This window comes from Cricetulus griseus, chromosome 2 (genome assembly GCF_003668045.3).
Source record: "Cricetulus griseus strain 17A/GY chromosome 2, alternate assembly CriGri-PICRH-1.0, whole genome shotgun sequence".
Lineage (NCBI taxonomy): Eukaryota > Metazoa > Chordata > Mammalia > Rodentia > Cricetidae > Cricetulus > Cricetulus griseus.
In genome coordinates, this window is record NC_048595.1 from 403,470,796 (window position 1) to 403,491,865 (window position 21,070).

A 21,070-nucleotide genomic window follows, 5' to 3' on the forward strand; every position below is an offset into this window, starting at 1 on the left:
AGCTGAAACTTGGCACTGTGACGTGGCAGGAGAGGCTATTGGTGAAGGTGCAATGTGTGGAGACCCCAGCATGTTGGAGATGCCAAAGACCATGGAAGATGACCAAGGATAACAGCAGCTGTGAAGATGAACCAGACTGAGTCTACAAGATGAGCTGTGTGGGTGTAGATCATTTTCTTAATTAGTGATTGATGGAGCAGGGCCCAGCCCATTGTGGGTGGTGCCACCCGTAGGCTGGTGCTCCTGGGTTCTGTAAGAAAGCAGCTGAGCAAGTCATGGAGAGCAAGCCAGTAAGCAGCACCCCTCAATGGCCTCTGCATTAGCTCCTGCCTCCAGGTTCCTGCCTTGTTTGAGTTCCTGTTCTGACTTCCTTTGATGATGAACAGTGATATGGAAGTGTAAGTCAAAGAAACCCTTTCCTCCCCAAGTTGCTTTTGGTCATGGTGTTTCCTTGAAATAACAGAGACCCTAACTAAGACACCCTCATCAGATTGGCCTATATGCAAGCCTCTGAACATTTTCTACATTTGTGATTGGTGTTGAAGGGCCCAGCCCACTCAGGGGTGCTGTCACTTGGCAGGTGGTCCTAGGGTGTAAAAGAAAACAAACTCTGTAAGGCAAGGGAAGAACGTCTGTAAACTATCATCCATGGTCTTTGCCTAAGTTCCTGCCTCCAGTTTGTGCCTTGAGTTCTTGCCTTAGTTTCCCTCCAAAAGAGCTATGAACTGTAAACTGAAACCTCCCCCAAGATGCTTTTTTTGGTCACAGTATTTTATCACAACAAAAAACAAACTAAAAACAAAAACCTGAAATAATAAAAATAATTAACAACAAAAAACCAATAGATTCCAAGAGACCTATGAGACAAAAGCAGAATATTAATATTTATATTTTTAAAGTTCTAGAGCAGTGGTTCTCAACTTTCCTAATTCTGTGATCATTTAATACAGTTCCTCATATTGCAAGCCATCTCTCCAGTGCTATTAACTACTAAGCCACCTCTCCAGTCCCACCATCTTTGTGATAGGGTCTCTCTACATAACCCTGGCTGTCCTAAAACTCAATATGTAGATGAGATTGCCCTCAAACTCACAGAGATCTGCCTGCCTCTCCCTAGGGATGGGACTAAAGGTGTGTGCCACTACCCTCAGCTAAAACTGTATGTTTCAAATTTTTTGAGGAAATCCTGACTCAAACTTATCAAATTTGTTGAAAGACACAAACTCTAAAACAAACTGTATGCCTCAAACAGAATAAGCCTCAAGTAATCCACACAGAACACAGAATAATCAAATTTCTGAAAACTAAAGACAATGGGAAATTTTGAAATCAGCTTGAGAGAAGCAATGCATCAGCAGTTGATAATAACTCAAATGACAGCAGATTTGTCACCAGAAACATGAAAGGTGGAAGGAAGAGTCAAGTCCTGAAAAGAAGGAAATGTAAATCCCAAACACTGTCCCCTGATGACGCCCATCAAGGATGAGATGGGAGAGCAGAGAGAGCCTGTTGCCAGCAGATGGCCTATCAGTATGCCCTCAGAAGTCTCCTCAGAAGGAAGAACACAGGAGAAAGTTAGAGCACTAAAACTGGAAAAGCAGAGTGTGTGAAAGAGTAGATAGATAGTGTGCAATGCACACTCATTCTCACAGTGACAGATTAAGTGAGGGGTAGAAGGTGTGCACGGCACACAAATTCTCACACTGACAGATTAGGTGGAGGGGAAAGATTAGCCACTGTCAAGGGTGGGGATTGAACTACAGCTATACAAGATATTGGCCAATACAGAATACACAGAAATGTTATACGTTGAAAATTGCTATAAATCATAAAGTATTTTGAAACAAAATTTGCAATAACATAGTGGATATGTTATGTCTTTACTTTAATAACTTTTAAAAGTAGATTGTCAAGAAAAATTGGTTAGAAGAAATCACTGAATTGGCAGTTAATGTATGAGGGATCCTGGCTGACTCAGGAAGGTGATTCCTACTGTCTATCCTGTACATGTGTGTGACTGCACACTCATGCCTAATACACACACACACACACACACACACACACACACACACACACACACACACACATATTTGTTCCCAGTGGGTAGTGCCATTTAGAGACCTTTAGATGGCATAATGGTTTGAATAGGAATGGCCCCCATAGACTCATATATTTGAATGCTTGATCATCAGGAAGTGGCAATACTTGAGAGGGATTAGTAGGTGTGGCTTTGTTGGTGTAGGTGTGGCCTTGTTGGAGGAAGTGTGTCACTGGGGGTGGGCTTTAAGGTTTCAAAAGCCAAAACCAAGCCCAGAATTTCTCTCTCCCTGCTGCCTTGGATCCAGATGTAAAACTCTCCAATGCTTTTCCAGCACCAGGTCTGCCTGCATGCAATGCTCCCACCATGATGACAAGGAACTAAACCTTTGAAACTATAAGCAAGCACCAGCTAAATGCTTTCCTTTATAAGAGTTGCTGTAGGCTGGGCGTTGGTGGCGCATGCCTTTAATCCCAGCACTCAGGAGTCATAGGCAGCAGATATCTGTGAGTTCAAGGCCATTCTGGTTTACAGAGTGAGTGCCAGGATAGGCTCCAGAGATACACAGAGAAACCCTGTCTCAAAACAACAACAACAACAAAAAGAGTTGCTGTGGCTGTGGTCATGGTGTCTCTGTCACCATGGAACACTAAGACAGATGATGTATAAACTTTCTGGAATAAATATGTCACTGGAAGTGAACCTTGAGATTAAAAGCCTATGTCTCTTTCTCTGTCTCTCTCTCTCTGTCTCTCTCTCTCTTCTCTCTCTCTCTCTCTCTCTCTCTCTCTCTCTCTCTCTCTCTGTCTGTCTCTCTCTGTTTGTGTGTGAGTGTATATGTGTGCATGTTTGCATTTGAAGGTGCAATCTCTCAGCTTCCTATTCCTGCCACCAGGCCTACTGCTTGCTGCTATGCCTCAGTGCTATGGTGTATTCTTATCTCTCTGGAATTATAAATTCCTTTTTATTTAAATAGCCTTGGCCATGGTGTACTGGCATTTTATCATAACAACAGAAAATAGCTAATATATCAGATAAATTGGAGAAGAGGCAAAGAGTGGTGAGAGCTTTCCCAGTTATGAGAACTGTACACACATTAAATCCTTTGGTGGTTGTTCAGCATATGTGATAGCTAGGTTTGTGCCAACTCAACACAAGATAGATTCATTTTCAAAGAGGGAATCTCAACTGAGAAAATGCCTCTGTAAGACCAGGATGTAGGTAAGCCTGCAGGACATTTTCTCAATCCATGGTTGATGTGGGAGGGCCCAGCCCATTGTATGTGATGCCATGCCTGGGCTGGTGGTGCTGGGTTCTAAGAGAAAGCAGGCCAAGCAAGCCATGGGCAGGAAGTCAGTAAGCAGCACTCCTCCATGGCCTCTCCATCAGCCTCCACCTCTAGATCCCTTAAGTTTCTGCACTGGCGTCATGATGATGGAGTGTGACCTGGGAGTCATAAGTTGGAATAAACCCTATCCTCCCCAAGTTGCTTTTAGTAATGGCGTTTTGTCACAGTAGTGGAAACCCTGACTGAGACATAAATTGCTACCATAAGTGGAGTGTTGTCACATTCCTTATTATGTGTTTTGGAGAGGATTGTGGAAGGAATTTGGAAGTTTGGGCTAGAAAAGCCATAGAATTCTGAGAGCTCAGTGGTTTGTACTATTGGAGGTGTTAGAGGATAATGCTGCAAGCACAGATGATGAAGGCCTGGCTTGTGAAGTTTCAGAAGGAAGCAAAGATACTATCAGGGTCATCCGTGTGACATTTTGAATTGAAATGCTTTGTTTTGATGGGACAATAGAAATATTTCTGGACTCAGCACACATAAGCTGTGTTCCAGATGTGGCCGGACCTAGATCTCTATCTGGCAGCTTTACCTGGTAGTTTATGAGTCACCCCAGATGGGTACTGGTTTTGAAGGTATGAAGAGGTCATGGGAAGCAACTAAAGTTTGGCAGTTTGTGAGGCCAGTACAGGCCACTAGTAAAGGTGCAGCCTCAGTAACTGTGAAAACCCCAGGACTGCAGGAGTCATGGAGAGAGGCTAAGGAATGGCACCCTGGGAAAGGAAGGGTTCTAGTTGAATAGTAGTGTGTCTGTGTGTCGACAGGTAGTCAGTTGTATGGCAGGGTCAGAGTCCCTGACAACTGTCCTGGAGAGGTCACCAGGGAAGGTTAAGCCCAGTTACAGCTCAACAACAAACATTTTGGAGATGCCACTACCATGGGACAACCACCAAGGATAGCAACAGATGTAGAGTGGAGCTGTCCTGAGCCTAAGAGACAAGCTGGGTGCTAATGGCTGCCCAAACACTTTACAGGAGCCCAGAAGATCATGAGTGGGTCCCAGAGTCTGGCACTGAGCTTCACACTGTTGGACTGTTATTTTGCTTTGATCTGATTGTGACAGTGTACTGTTCTTCCCTCTTAGAGTAGGAAAGTATTTAACTTGTTTTTTTATATTATAGAAGTCCACAGATAAAGACATTTGAAATTTCATAAAGACTTTTGAATTTTAGAGACTTTGGACATTTTAGAGGGGTTGTGGGTAGTTCAGTGACTATTTTATTTTTGAGAAACTTTGAACTTTGACAGAGATTCTGGGTAAACTACTCTTTTAAAGTATTTGAATTTTTAAAGACAGTGAGGCTTTTTTACAGTTATGTTTTATACTGTGATATTAATATTACCATGTCATTTAGTGAACAAATTAGAAAGGAAAAGTACTAGTTAAATAGTGATACGTCGATGCCATGTTCACAAGGAGTCCACTGTGATAGCTAGTTTTATGTCTTTGGCTCACTGGACGAATATACTCTACCTATTCATTAATGCATCTCTGGCCTCAGAGAAACCTCCCAGGCCAGCACCTACTTTAGAGTCCAGCCTGGTTCTGCCTCATCAACTTGACTGTGTCTCTCTGAGAGAGCTCATCACAGCTGACCCACTTAGGATGGTTTTAAACTTGAGAAGTCCCACTTTCTTGTTTCTTGTTCATAACTCCACTCTGCAAAGCCTAGCGTGCTCTCTCTCTCTCTCTCTCTCTCTCTCTCTCTCTCTCTCTCTCCTTCCCTCCTTCCCTCTTCTCTTCTTTCTCTCACACAGGCAAGCATGCACCTTTAGAAGGGGATCAGTAAGCAAACGCCATCTGTTTGCCTCCTGGGCAAATCTTTCAGCAACATGATGCATTAAATTGACCCTCACTTGGCACCCTAAGCTTCATGGCCATACATACTCTTTTCTTTTCTATAAGATTTATTTATTATGTATACAGTGTTATGCCTGCATGCCAGAAGAGGGTACCAGATCATATTATAAATGGTTGTGAGCCACCATGTGGTTGCTGGGAATTGAACTCAGTACCTCTGGAAGAACAACCAGTGCTCTTATCCTCTGAGCCATTTCTCCAGACACCCTGGCCATGTTCTTATAGTAAATGGAGTTCTTAATTGGTCTAGATAATAAAAAGCTGGAGTCAGATATAAAAGGAAATGCTGAGAAATCAGAGAGAAGGAACAAGCCATAGCATACTTTACCTCCCTAGCATCTCAGCAGACAAGAGAATGATTTCCCGTTTCTCCCTGCTTATATCCTGTTTCTGCCCAGCTACCTCACTTCGTGACTGTCTGTACAGACCTCCAGACCTCTATGGTTAGCTAGTGGCAAGCTCCATTCTCTGACCCTCAGACAGATTTTATTTGTACAAGCAAGATATCACTACATATTCCCCTTTTGTCTGAAATTTTTAAAAAGGTTATAACTAATATAGGAAACTATATACATTAAGTATAATAACTATATACAATATATACATTGCAATAACTACATTAACAATATCTAGTCCATTAGCATATGACAAATTCTGAGAAAATACTCCTTTATCTAGTCTTTCTTGAAGAGTCCAAAGTCTTGTACCTAATTTACTTTCTATTCTAATTTGCATTATCAAATTATCTTTTAATGTCTTTTAAATCTATTACACTTAATATATCTATAGTGAGTTTCTTTACTGATTCTGGTAAACAGGGAAAGCTATAACTATATTATTTAGTCTTCAACTCCCTCAGAGACCCAAAAAGGAAATAATATTGACTGAGTAAACAGGAAGTGCGAGCAAACAACTTCCAAAAAATGTGAGAAATGACAGAAACAGCTGGCTGCCTGGACAGTCACCCAAGATGGCTCGGCAATGTTGGGGCATCCATTTTGGCCTATTGGCATAGTATATCTGACAGACATTTCTGTGAACCAGGATAATTTGAAGGACTTGACCACCTTGTCTTGGCAAGGTTTGCAGTCAGTCTTTTTGGTGTCCTGTTTGTCCAATTTGGACAGCATAATGTCAGAAGTTGAGGCAAGGGCACTTTCTTGCCCAAATGGCTACTCTTGCCATGTCCAAGGCAAACTCCCTCCATAATGAATTTCTTTGATGCCCATCTTCCTCTCTGACATAAATGGTGTTGCCAGGAGCAGTTTTGTCTCACTGTCGTAAAAAACCCTAATAAACCATTTTAAATGTCATGAAGGTCTTTAAAGGTTTTGAAGAATACCTATTCATTTGAAATATATCTCTGTATATCTAGAAAACCTAACATAACTATAAGTTTTAAATATTATAGGTGACTATCTATAATCTGTATATAATTATACATTACATTTTAAATGAACTGTATAGATACAATATCTAAACAAGAATAGCAACATACATACAACAAAATTGACCTTAAGTTTGTATCAATAAATCAAAATCCATACCAATACAAAGTATTCATTTTTATATCATACTCCCTTTTTTAAAGAAATAAATTGACTGTGATCATTAGCCATTCCTTTTTTATGTTTTATATATATTTTATTTAAATTAGAAACAAGCTTCATTTACAAGTCAATCCCAGTTCCTCTGCCTCCTCTCCTCCCCTTTCCACCACCAAGCCCCTATCCCATCCCCTTTCTCCTCTCTATGGAGGGAGAGGCCTTCCATGGGTATCTTCAAAGTCTGTCATGTCATTTGGAGCAGGGCCTAGGCCCTCCCCATGTGTCTAGGCTGAGGGAGTATCCCTCTATGTGGAATTGGTTCCCAAAATCCATTCATGTACTAGGGACAAATACTGATCCACTACCAGAGGCCCCATAGATTAACCAGACCTCCAAACTGACATCCTCCTTCAGGGGGTCTGGAATAGTCCTATGCTGGTTTCCCAGCTATCAGTCTGGGGTCCATGATCAACCCCTTGTTCAGATCAGCTGTTTCTGTGGGTTTCTCCAGCCTGGTCTTTACACCTTTGCTCATCACTCCTCCCTCTCTGCAATTGGGTTCCAAGGTTCAGCTTAGTGTTTAGTTTTGGGTGTCTGCTTCTGCTTCCATCAGCTACTGGATGAAGGCTCTAGGATGACAATATAAGGTAGTCATCAATCTCATTATTAGAGAAGGACATTTAAAGTAGCCTCTCAACTATTGCTTAGATTGTTAGTTGAGGTCAACCTTGTAAATCTTTGGACATTTCCCTAGTGCCAGATTTCTCTTTAAACCTATAATGGTTCCCTCTATTATGGTATCTATTTTCTTGCTCTCCTCTATTCTTCCCCTGACTAGATCTTCCTGCTCTCTCTTGTCCTCTTCTCCCCTTCTCTATCTTCTAACTCCCTCTCCCCTCCTCCCATGCTCCAAATTAGCTCAGAAGATATTATCTCTTTCCCCTTCTCCGGGGGTGGGGGAGCATGTATGTCTCTCTTAGGGTCCTCTTTGTTTACTAGCTTCTCTGGTGGTGTGGATTGTAGGCTGGTACTCCTTTGCTCTATGTCTAAAAGCCATATATGAGTGAGTACATGCCATGTTTGTCTTTTTTGTGATAGGGTTTCCTCATTCAACATGGTTTTTTTTCTAAGAGCCATCCATTTGTCTGCGAATTTCAAAATTCCATTGTTTTTGTCTCTGCTGAGTAGTACTCCATTGTGTAAATGTACCACATTTTTTCCATCCATTATTCAGTTTAGGGGCATCTAGGTTGCTTCCAGTTTCTGATTATTACAAATAATGCTGCTATGACCATAGTTGAACAGATGTCCTTGTTGTATGAATGTGTATCCTTTGGGTATATGCCTAAGAGTGGAATTACTGGATCTTGTGGTAGACTCATTCCCATTTTCCTGAGGAGTCACCATACTGATTTCCAAAGTGGCTGTACAAGTTGGCACTCCCACCAGCAGTGGAGGAGTGTTCCCCTTTCTTTGTATCCTCCCAAGCAAGAAGTATCATTGGTGTTTTTGATTTTAGCCATTCTGACAGGAGTAAGATGGTACCTCAGAGTTGTTTTGATTTGCATTTGCCTGATTGTAAGGATGCTGAGCACTTTCTTAGATTCAGCAATTTTAGATTTCTCTATTGATAATTCTCTATTTAGTTCTGTACCCCACTTTTTAATTGGATTATTTGGTGTTTTGGTGACTAGCTTCTTGAGTTCTTTGTATATTTTGGAAATCAGCCCTCTGTCAGATGTGGAGTTGGTGAATATCTTTTCCCGTTCTGTGGGCTACCATTTTGTCTTGCTGACTGTGTCCTTTGCCTTACAGAAGCTTCTCAGTTTCAGGAGGTCCCGTTTATTAATTGTCAATCTCAGTGTCTGTGCAATTGGAGTTATGTTCAGGAAGAGGTCTCCTGAACCAATTCGTTCGAGGGTACCACCTACCTTCTCTTCTAAGAGGTTCAGTGTGGCTGGATTTATGTTGAGGTCTTTGATCCATTTGGACTTAAGTTTTGTGGGTGGTGATAGATATGGATCTATCTGCAGTCTTCTACACACCAGCATCCAGTTATGCCAGCAACATTTGTTGAAGATGCTTTCTTTTATCCATTGTATAATTTTAGCTTCTTTTTCAAAAATTGGGTGTTCGTATGAGTGTGATTATTATCAGGTTTTTTAATTCGATTCCATTGGTCTACCTTTCTATTTTTCTGCCAATACCAAGCTGTTTTCAGGACTGTAGCTCTATAATAGAGCTTGAAGTCAGGGATGGTGATGCCTCCAGAAGTTTCTTTATTGTACAGGGTTGTTTTGGCTATCCTGGCTCTTTTGTTCTTCCATATAAAGTTGAGAATTGTTCTTTCAAGATCTGTGAAGAATTGTGCTGAGATTTTGATGGGTATTACATTGAATCTGTATAATATGTAAATATGTACATATGCATGTGTGCATATGTTGATGTGTGTATAGCACACCTAGCACACATAGAGAAGAAGAGGAACTGCTTCTTCCCTGTCTGTCCCTAGGGATCAAGGTCAATTGTCATTAGGTTCAATGAGGAGTCCTTCTTTGATGGTTGGCTTCTTGACACCAGGACTTCATGAGGCGTCAGACTCAGTGTCAGGCTGAACAGAAGCAGCCCCAGTCTAGAACCAGGGATTCTGCTTCATGGTGCCAGCTGTTGCAGAGTGGGTAGTAGAAATTGTCAAAAATGGATTCTCAGTTGAGAGACCATTGCCTTGTCCTATGTATTCTACTCAGAGGACACCTAGTTCATTACAATAATGGCTTACTGAGAGTTTTACTACACGCTGAATGTAATTTCCATTCTGATATGGCATTGTACCATTGTTAATCACTCCATCAACTTATGAGTAATTGTTTTATAATGGGACTGTGCATTCCATAGTTATGTATCTACTAACCTCCTCTGCTTTAAAACAACAACAAAAACGTAATCCATAATCAGATACAGTGTTGTACGCATGTCAGTTGGTGAAATGCCCTGTTCAGCCCAGGTAGTAGTGCTTGATAAAGCCTTTTCCCCCTTTAATTTATGTGTATGAGTATGTTTGTGTGAATCTTGCCATGTGTGTTCAGGTGCTCCCACAAGCCAGAAAAGGGCATTGGTCCCTAAACCAATTATAGGAGCTGAAATTATAGGCAGTCATAAGCTGCCCGGTATGGTACTGAGAGCTGAACTCTGGTCCTCTAGAAGGGCAGCTGGTGTTCTAAACCTCTGAGTCATCTCCCAATCCCCCACCTGCTCATCGGGAGAATTTTCTTGCACTTCCATCCTCTCAGGCTGTCCTGGAATACAGGTGTAAGGTGGCAGCTCAGGACACATCGGCCTTGCCAGCTAACTCAGCTGCACACCAAGGACAAGCTCTTCCTTTCTCCACCCTGCTGTGCCCTCTCCCCAAATGACTGTGAATTCTAGTTGAGAGAAAGGCCCAGGTGCCCCCGCTCCCAAGGTGAAAAGAGCATGTGTGTCTATGCCATTTACTCAGGGAGCTCTCTAGTGCTCTCTGATCCCATCAGGGTCAACCATGGAGACTTAATTTGCACTGTATTTTAGTCTTTTTCTTTCTTTCTTTTTTCTCACATAACCTTGTGACAAAGTGAGTGACTCTGAGGAATTCACCTTTGTAACACATATTTCATCTGCATATTGTGTAGTCAGTTGATATCAAGATCTCTCAAGTGACTATGTTAAACTATCTTAGAGATTACATGTCTGCAGCACTTGGGAAGCAAGCCACTAAGGTCCAGCCCATGCTTCGTAAAAGGAGAATGGAGCTCCACTTCTGGAATACAGGCATATCAACATGTGTGGACTTCATTGAAAACCATCACACATGACATCACCAATAAGGTACATCATCATGATGATATACAGTTTCCAGACATCCCAAGTCCCTTTAGGCCATTTATGGCAACAAGCAAAAGAATTAGCCCCAGTTAAAACTATAAATGTCTGTGCCATTTTTATTTCTCTTTCTTAGTGAAAATGGAAATGGGCATATTTGCCAACAACACAAGGTATTTTCAGCAAAGGTGAGTGGGGAAACTATTTTGTTGTGTTTATTATCCTTGAGGACACAATTGCTTTTTGAAGAGTCAGACTGGTAGACTGAGTGGGATGAATGAAGGCTGTTACTTTGCATCCTAAAGGACACCATCAGTCTTCCATCCCCCAGGGATTCAGCATTTCTCCTTAAGACCATGTTAGTGAGAGAGCAAAAACATTGCAAATATGGCCCCTATTGCTGTAGCTTCAAGCTTACACTTCAAGGAATCGATGCAGAAGCTCTACAACTCTCAAATACATTCATTGCAATTATACACTAGAGAACTGGAGAAATGGTGGTTTCTAGTTTACCTCTTTTCTCCAAACTAGCACATGTAACACTGTTATTTTCATCTGTTTTCTCTCTTCTTGGTGAATAGTCCCTATGAGGAAGGTATTTTTGTATTTTTAAGATCATTTGTTCCCAGTGGCCACAAAAATACCAAGTACACCATAGCCACTTTATAGTGGATTTATGAATAGCAAATAAGTACCTGGTAATAGAAAGAAGGAATAGTCCCTGTCTTTATTAGTTATTTATCTGTTGTTGTGACAATAGCATTATCTTAACAACTTAGAGAAGAAATAGGTTTATTTTTGCTTTACAGTTCCAGAAGGATACAGTACATCCTGGTGGGAGAGATATGGCAACAGTCAAGAAAAGCATGACAGAACCAGGAGGCTAGCAGTCTCGGTCACTGTTCTATTGCTAAAGAGACACAGCAACTCTTATAAAAGAAAACATTTAATTGGAGCTGGCTTACAGTTTTAGAGGGTCAGTCCACTGTCATGACAGGAAGCATGGTCTCACACAGGTCGACATGGGACTGAGAGCTTACATTCTAATAGAAAAAGACCCTGGGCCTTTTCTATAGTTGTGAACTATTGAAATTTTAAAGCAAGACACCTCCTCCAACAAAGCCACACCTCCCCCAATAAGGCTACACTTCCCCCAACAAGGCCACATCTCCTCCAACAAGGTCACACCTCCCAATTCCTCCCAAACAGCTCCACTGACTAGTAACCAAACATTCAAACCTATGAGCCTATGGGAGCCATTCTCATTCAAATCACTGCACTGGCTAATCACATTTTCAACCATACACAGGAAGCAGAGAGAAAGCTATAAAACCTGGAAGCCCACCCTTAATGGCATACTTCCTCCAATGAGGCTTCCACCTCCTGAAGGTTCCATAACCTTCTCAGATAGCACCATCAACTGAGGACCAAATGCTTGAATTCATTCCCTATTCAAAACACCGAGACTGAATCTCAATGTGTATCAATTATTACTATTGCTATAATTGCCTTTAAGGGGTTTCTACCACTTCCAGAAACTGTAACTCGAAGGTTGAATCCTATTGGAGCAAATAAGAGAAAGGTCTCCACAAAAGGATCATAGATGGCAGAGTCTCAAGTTGCTGGCTGAGAGGAGAAAATCAGGTGATGAGGGTACCTCACAGTTCTCATCATCTCTTACTTTTCTCTCCTACCCAGTGTGGGTTGACACACTCAATTATTTTCCCAGTTATCTCCCAGTGTCTGAGGATTACAGACAATGTATCTGTACACACACACACACACACACACACACACACACACAGAGAGAGAGAGAGAGAGAAGAGAGAGAGAGAGAGAGAGAGAGAGAGAAAGATTGAGAAGGAGGGAGAAATTCCTGAAGATGCTACAATTTAAATCACTTAAATCACAGGTTACAACTTTCAGGTTTCTGCTTCGTGCATGTGCTGCGTGCATACATGTGCTCTTATACTTGCACTCATGTGAGCATGTGTCACTCATGTGAGCACGTATATGTCAGAGGTCAACTTGCAGAATTCAGTTCTCTGTTTCCATCATCTAGGTCCTGGGAATCAACTCAGTTTGTTGGGCTAGGGTGACCGTTGCTTTTACCAGCTGAGTTACTTCACCAGCTCCTGAATTGCTTATTATGGAAACACTAGAACTGGTTGTAAAATGCAAAGATGCTTTCAATCTTATCTTAAGAAATGCAGAGATCTAGCTAATACTGTTTTTTTTTTTCTGAATCACAGAAATAGACGCTCATTTAGATAGGCCAAGTGCTTTGTGCTTTTTCCTTCCACCATTCTTTATCGACTCCTTCACACAAGACTAAATGATACCCACCACTTATCTGTGTACAAATGAAACTATTTTTTAAGTATAGTCAAAATGAAGGTGATACTCTTTTTATACCCAAATTCTTTACAAAATTTGAAAAAACTAAAAATTCATGGAGAGGTATATATCAAGAAAAATGAGGAGGACATGAGGGAGCAGAAAGGTTGAGTTAGGGGAAGAATAGAGGAGAGCAAGAAAATAGATACCATAATAGAGGGAGCCATTATAGAGAATTCTGGCACTAGGAAAATGTCCAGAGATCTACAAGGTTGACACCAACTAACAATCTAAGCAATAGTGGAGAGGCTACCTTAAATGTCCTTCCCTGATAATGAGATGGATGACTACCTTCTATGCCATCCTAGTGCCTTCATCCAGTAGCTGATAGAAGCAGAAACAGACACCCAAAGCTAAACACTGAACTGAACTCCTGGATTCCAGTTGCAGAGAGAAAGGAGTGGTGAGCAAAGGGGTCAAGATCAGGCTGGAGAAACTCACAGAAACAGCTGATCTGAACAAGGGGGAGCTCATGAACCCCAGACTGATAGCTGGGAAACCAGCATAGGACTGTTGCAGACCCCATGAACATGGAGGTCATTTTGGAGTTCTGGGCAATCTATGGGGCCTCTGGTAGTGGATCAGTATTTATCCCTAGTACACGAATGAACTTTGGGAGGCCATTCCACATAGAAGGATACTCTCTCAGCCTAGAACATGGGAGAGGGCCTAGGCCCTGCTCCAAATGATATGACAGACTTTGAAGATTCTCCCATGGAAGACCTCACCCTCCCTGGGGAGCAGAAAGGGAATGGGATAGGGGTTTGGTGGGGGCCAGGGGAGGAGGGGAAAGAGAGGGAACTGGGATTGACATGTAAAACAAGCTTGTTTCTAATTTAAATTTAAAAATCTGAAAAAAAAAGAAAAATGAGAAGAGAGTTGTCTGGCAGTAAGGAGGAACAAAAATCATTCCCAGGTGTTTAATAAGTAATATTAAACAAAACATGACTGGGGCTGTAGAGTTCATTTTAAGACATAAGGACTTTGTGATTGCAATCCTTATTCTAATCTACAGAGAAATAAATGCTACATTCCACCTACCTTGTGCTTTGCAGGCTCCTCATTTCCTTAGGAAGAACACTATAATTGTCACTTTTCAACAAACCCTTTTCTTTTCTTTATTGACTTCATCTCAATGCTCATAGGGACCCACTCACTTCCCATATTTTGCCTTTGAGGAATGGAAAGACAGAGAATCATTGCCAGTTCACACACTTCATTGCTGCTCATGCTGTGTCACAGAAAGAGGCTCTTCAGCTCTGATTTAGGAATGGCTTCACCACAATCACAGTAAAAAGCCCTCATTTTCTTCAAGCTCAATAGAGAAGAAGAAAAAGATATCCAGTTCTACAAGTGTCCCTCAATGGATGATTTTTTGGTCCAATAGCTTAACTATAACAGTAATAGTAAAAGTTCATATTAGTAACTTGAATTCTGGGGTGTTCTTAGCTAGAAAATTTCATACATACATACATACATACATACATACATACATACATACATACATACATATTTGCCAAAGCAATCCAAACAGTATCTTAAATAGCAGCTGAGGTATGGACGCATCATTGTCAAACTCAAAGAACAAAGGTGGCCTCATGTTTATACATCTTTCTTCTCCAGCACCTTTTCCATCTTCATTTGAGTCAGTTATAAATGTAAATATTTCACTGAGCTATCGGGCCCACTATTCACTGAAAGCCAAGCAGGAAGTTTTTGGGTGAGAACCAGATCAGGAATGACTCATTGGAAGCCAAATGTGAGTATGGAAAGCTCCCCTAAAACAGCTCAGAAGCAAATATTTATAAGCATGTCTTTAAGAGCACAGTGGCACTCTCGGGAGGAGGGTTAAGCACCACCTCTCACCCCTGATGATGCCATTTTGGTGAAACTGCCTTGCTGTCCCTGGGGCTGACCTTTCTCTGAGCCTGTCAGAAATAGGGTTGCTATTTTTGGTAGCATGACCCTCCCTTTCTGTGCTTGTTGTTTTGAAATATTGCTCTGTTTTGATGACCTCAGCCCATCTCTATTCTGAATGCATGGAAAATTTATATGTGTCGTGTGAAAATCTTGTTCCCTATAGATGTTTCTTTCGGTTGCAATCTGCACAGAAAACATGAGAGTGATTAAAAGTAGAAATGTGTTTCTTGCTGAGAAAATGTTTACCTCAAGTACATAAGCCTATTATACTTGAATTCTGCACCACTATGTTACCTATTGTTTAAAACGGCTCTCTATTTCTCAGTGAATAAAAACCAGCTGCTTCAATTCGGCTAGATATTTTGGGTACACAGCAGTCCCAGTTCAGATGAATCAGACTTTTGTTTAATACCCTAGAGCCCTTGACTGGACTGATTTGCAGCGCCTGTTGTAGGAGGTAGCCATGCTGGTGTTGGAAGGCCCATGTTTCCATCTGATTCCCTCTTGAAGTCAGCAAGAGCTAGGGAGGTAATGGGCAAAGGGACCAGCCCTCCTGCTGAGTCAAGCCACTGTCCCCTTTCTGTGGCTCTTTCTATAGAGCTTAGATTTGTTGGTATCTTTTTTTTTTAAGGGCATTGAGCCACACAGACTTCTAGGAGTAAGAAAGATACTCTTTCAGAGAGTTGTTCTCCTATTCAAGAGACCAGCTGAGTCTCAAGACCGTGTGGAGAAAAGATAGTAAGCTCTGTGGGGCTCCCACTTTCAAGCCAGCAATACAAGCATCCTTGGCTATCCACCCCATAGGAACCCTGGCTGCAGACATACATCTGCCTCCTTTGGTGAAGAGCCTGAGAATACAGCTTCTCTGGATAGCGCAAGCTCCCAAATTTCTGGAGTTCCCTTTACTACATATAAAAATATTAACCACGGATGATGGGAGAACTTCCGTGGACCATGGCTGATAGAGAGAGGGGTAAATGGAAACTCTGACTTCTTCCTTCCAGCCTTCTCTAAAAGGCTTTCAGATAACTGGTGTATGTTACTTTTGTAGTTGTTTTGGGTTTTAGTTTGGTTTGATTTGGGGTATTTTTTGTTTTTTGTTTTGTTTTGTTTTGTTTTTGTTTTTCTAGACATGGTTTCTCTGTGTAGCCCTGACTGTCCTAGAACTCTATCTATAGACCAGGCTGGCCTCTAACTCACAGAGATTTGCCTGCCTCTGCCTCCCGAGTGCTAGGATTAAAGGTGTGTGCCACTACTGCCTGGAACTTTTATAGTTTTTTAAAACCTTACTTGAAACCAGAAATTGTAAATAGCCTGGATGTCCATCATCTGATGAATGGGTAATGAAAATGTTGTACATTCACACTATAGAATATTATTCAGCTATTAAAAAAGCAAACAAACAAATGAAAATTGCAGCAAAATGGATGAAGCTAGAGGCAATCATCCTGCGTGAGGTGAGCCACAACCAAAAGGGGAAACTTTGCATGTTTTCTCTTACAGGTGTATATTAGCTAGTAGTTTTAGTCTTGTGTGTTTGATTCAAAATAACCAGAACAGTTCCAAGGAAGGGGAAATATAGTATAGCTATAAATCGACAAAGAAGAAACTAGAATATGAGGATTACGTGGGGAGGGGTAGGGAGAGACTGTGGGGAAGAAGAAGCAACATTGTTTGAAATAAGGGTATTGTATACTCTTGCTTCCTCAATTAGAAGCAAACTCAGTCCTCCTATGATGCTTCATTCTTGTCATGTCAAGGCTTGGTCCCTCCCAGAGACACAAAGTGAGGCCACCTCCACGTAGTCCCTGGGGAGCCTCAAATGCCTTCTTCTTACACTTAGCTCCTCTGACTTTTAATCTACTGCTCATAAACTTTCTGTTATCTGAGTGGCCGAGATGATCAGCTTCCTTATTTGTGGATAGAATTTGACCTGTTTTTTTTTAAGCCTCCCTTCAGAATTTGCTGCTTTAACTTGATGCCTATAACTAGCTGACTGGTTAGTAAGTCACATAAACCACTCATCAAACATCTACAGTAAATAACATAAAGTGGGCATAGAGTGAACTCCCATAGGTCAGTCCTTGGAACCCAGCAAAGGAGCTTTCTGGCATTTACCAGGAGGATTTTCTCTTGTCCTTCCATTGAGATCTTGGCTGTTTCAGACACTAGTGGAAGTGTGGAAGACTCACAGAAAAAGAAATGGTACCCCATCATCATTTAATGAGTTGAATCATTTCTTCTCTCTCTTGTGAAACTGTTCAGTGTTGGGCCAGGCAGGGGTGTGTACCCTCATTCTCATTCTCCAGGCAGAAAGGATAGCTCTAGACATACTGAAAGTTTTAGGATAAGAGTGTAAATTAGAAACAATGGCCAGGATTTGTGAGGCCAGAGTTTTATTTATAGTAAATATCCCCTAGTTTTTGCAATCTCAATATGCTTCAACGAGTATCAGTTTTTGCTAAATTCATATGAAGACAAACACGGATGCCTATTCTGTCTCCTAGGGACAACTGACAACACTCACTGATTCACAGTGCATGGAAATAGATCAAACAGTTCAGCATGCATTTGAAAGGAAGACAGAGTGCAATTGTTTGTTATTTTTTTGACAATGGTTCTGAATATGAGTCAGAGTGTAGGCCTGCGTGGGTAGATGTGTGGGTGGATACATCTGTGGGTGTCAGAAAGAGACAGCCAGAGATAAATAGTGCAGATCTACAACTAGTAAACTACTGTAGTGATAAAAATCAATTTAAAGGCACAGTGCTTTATTTAGCTCTTTATAGTAGTGTTAGACAAACAAAGGCCACACACAGGAATATTTAAAATGCCAATTTCTTACCACAGAGAACTTAAATTACCCCTCCTTTCATAATACTAGTCTGTTTTCATTTACCATGTACTTGAAATTTGGTAATTGCTGCATATAAAATTCTATCTATTTTTTCTAGTAGTCAAAAACAATTTTTCTCTAAAAATGACCTTCAACTATTCATAAACCAAAAGACGACAGCAAATAGCTTGTGAAGGCAAAAAGAGCCAGGGTGGCTTTCCTCTGGTGGCAGCCATCAGGTGAGCCAAGATGGGTGCATACAAACACATCCAGGAGCTATGGAGGAAGAAGCAATCTGATGAGATGCGCTTTCTGCTGAAGGTCCGTTGCTGGCAATATCACCCGCTTTCTGCGCTACACCGGGCTCCCCGCCCCACCCGGCCTGATAAAGCACGAAGGCTAGGTACAAGGCCAAACAAGGTTATGTCATAGACAGTATTCGTCTTACGGCAAGCCTGTCCAACATGGTGTTAACCAGCTAAAGTTTGCCAGAAGCCTTCAGTCTTTTGCTGAGGAGAGAGCTGGACGTCACTGTGGGGCTTTGAGAATCCTGAATTCTTACTGGGTTGGTGAAGATTCCACATGTAAGTTTTTTGAGGTTATCCTCATTGATCCATTCCATAAAGTTATCAGAAGGAACCCTGACACCCAGTGGATCACCAAACCAGTCCACAAGCACAGGTAGTGCCTGAAGTTACTTATCCCTGGTATGTTAATGGAAGTTATTGACATTTCACAAAGACCAAGCTTATCATCACATTGGGTTGTTGTTGTTGTTGGTGGTGGTGGTGGTGGTGGTGGTGGTGGTGGTGGTGGTGGTGTGTGTGTGTGTGTGTGTGTGTGTGTGTGTGTGTGTGTGTGTGTGTGTGTGCGCGCGTGCGCGCCATGCCTTGGAGTAGTTTATCACAGTGCACTTGACTATGGAAGAAACAGATGGTATTGCCCTTGTCACAGGTCTGAGCCAGCAGGCCTGATAAGAAAAATCTAATTGATGCTTTTAAACTAATTTTTTTTCTCTTCAGATTTTTAGAGAATGATTTTACTGATTTCCAGAAAATACTGGACTCAATCTTGAGACTTACAATTCTTTTCTATTCAGCAAAACAAATCATTGTGTATAGAAGTTGTTCAACTAAAGTAATAAATGTCTGTTAAACAAGTGGGAGAAAAAAGGAGCCAGGGTGGATGAAAGGAAGAAAGGGACCTTTATCCACAGCTATAGCCTGATGATTTCCAAAATACCTACCTGCAGACAGCAGTGAAACAATTAAACATCATAAAAGGAACTTGCCATACCGCTGCGTGTCTGCAAGACTAATGTGGATAGTTGATGCATAGAAATTCTATTTTAAAAATTCCCAAATTCTCACTATGTTGGCTACTCCACAACTGTATTCCTGATCCTGGCAAGTTTGAAGGTATGGGCAGTTTGAGAGTCCATAGATGGCCAAAAGGATAAACTTCTGCCTCTGATAGGAGGGAGACATGAGTTCAGGTCTCGAATGCCCATATAAAAGCATCCATGTTAGGGTCGGGGGAAAAATCCCAGGGGATCCCTGGCCAGCCAGTCTAGCATAAACGGCAATATGTGTTCAGTGAGAGACCATTTCTCAAAAACAAACAAAATTAAATTTTGATAGTAGAGAGCAATGGAAGCAGACAATGAACACCAATTTCTGGCCTCTACATGTACGTGTACACATGTGAGTATACCCACATACGTGCATACATATGCAGGTCCCACATACAGAAAGAGAAGTCACAAATCCACATAGAATGTCAGTCGAATCTTTGATACTCTACTATTCTCAAATGACAGGCATGATCAATAAGTATACCCAGGTATTATCATTCAATTAAAAATTCATTAAAATATTTTCATTGCATTTACTTATTTATATGGGGGTGTGGCATGTGCATCACAGCACCAGTGTGAAGGTCAAAGGAAAACTTGTGGTAGTCAGGTCCCTTCGTCCAGCAAGGTGATTCTGGGGTCTAAGGCTGAGCACATACCTTTACCTGCAGAGCCTCTAGCCAGCCTGGAAACACTCATTGATGAACCCCTCCCTCTGCTGTGCCTCTCTGCTGTGCTTGCTTCTGGACTCACAGCCTTGAATCTGGTCTCAAGGAGCTCAACATTTAGATTCAAGTTAAGGATGCTGACAGACACAATACTCGGTGCTATCATATTGGCATCAAGTGAAGAAGCAATTACTAACTTCTCACCTACAAACAGCTACTTTTCCAAATAGAATTTTCAAATTACAAAAGTGGTGCATTCTGATCCGCAAAAATTTAGATAGTATGGGACAGCATTATTCACTGATTTAAGGAAAATTCATTTTGAAATATTAAATATTGTGACTCAGTTTGCTGTTAACATAGACTATTGCATAGTAAAGGGACATTTATTTAGTTCAGAATCCAGAATGGGAGAAGCATGGTTTGATTATGGCTGATGACTCTGGATGGTGCCACATGGACATAAAGGAGCAAACACTCACATCCAAAACCCAAGGCAGGGTGGGGAGGCTGACTAGAGCCCTGCAAATATCCTGCGAGAGCACACCTCCAACGGCCTTCCACTAGACTGTGCTTCTAAAGGGTCCAGAACACCTCTACTTACAGCCACTTGCCACCCTAAGCACCCAACATTTACCTCTGAACCTTTGACAAACCCTCAACAACCGAGTCAAGCAGACACTAAAGGAGCAACACTTTGTGTTCCAACAATACCAACTAACTACTCATTGCTACACAGGAGGATATATGATATAAAGCCCTGGGCCAGCAGGTCAGGAGACTCACTGCTTTTGTCCCAACCACTATGTGTATGTGGATAATAGTTCTCACATAGTGTATGCACAGTAAGATCTATGTCCTAGGTGACTTGAGCTCAGGAAAAGCCAGGCACCTTGGGCAGAAGATCTCCCCTGTGCCCATCAAGACACTCTGCTCTAACGCCTTGACTTTTTTTTTAACCTCACATTTGCCATTGTTGCTAAGATGTCAAATATCTATTACAGTTTGTGGGTGATTAATGAGCTGTGAACATTCTGTCTTGAAGTTCCTGTATAACGCTCTTTCTGTTGAAGATTATAAGATAGTGTGTGAGCCTTGTGCTCACAGCAGGCTGGCCTATGGCACAGTTGTCCAATTATTCTGAAATCCTGATATCTTTACAAAAAAGGTTTATCCCTTGCTCATACACATATTCATCATGCCCAGAAAGAGAAGCCTCACTCAAGGACCACAGCAGAGGCTGCAC

The 21,070-nt window shown here is 41.6% G+C and overlaps 1 pseudogene; it reads left to right on the forward strand.

Annotated features, from left to right (window-relative positions):
- Nucleotides 1-18,051: 18,051 nt before the first annotated feature.
- LOC100755902 lies at nt 18,052-18,487 on the forward strand (annotated as a pseudogene).
- Nucleotides 18,488-21,070: the final 2,583 nt, after the last annotated feature.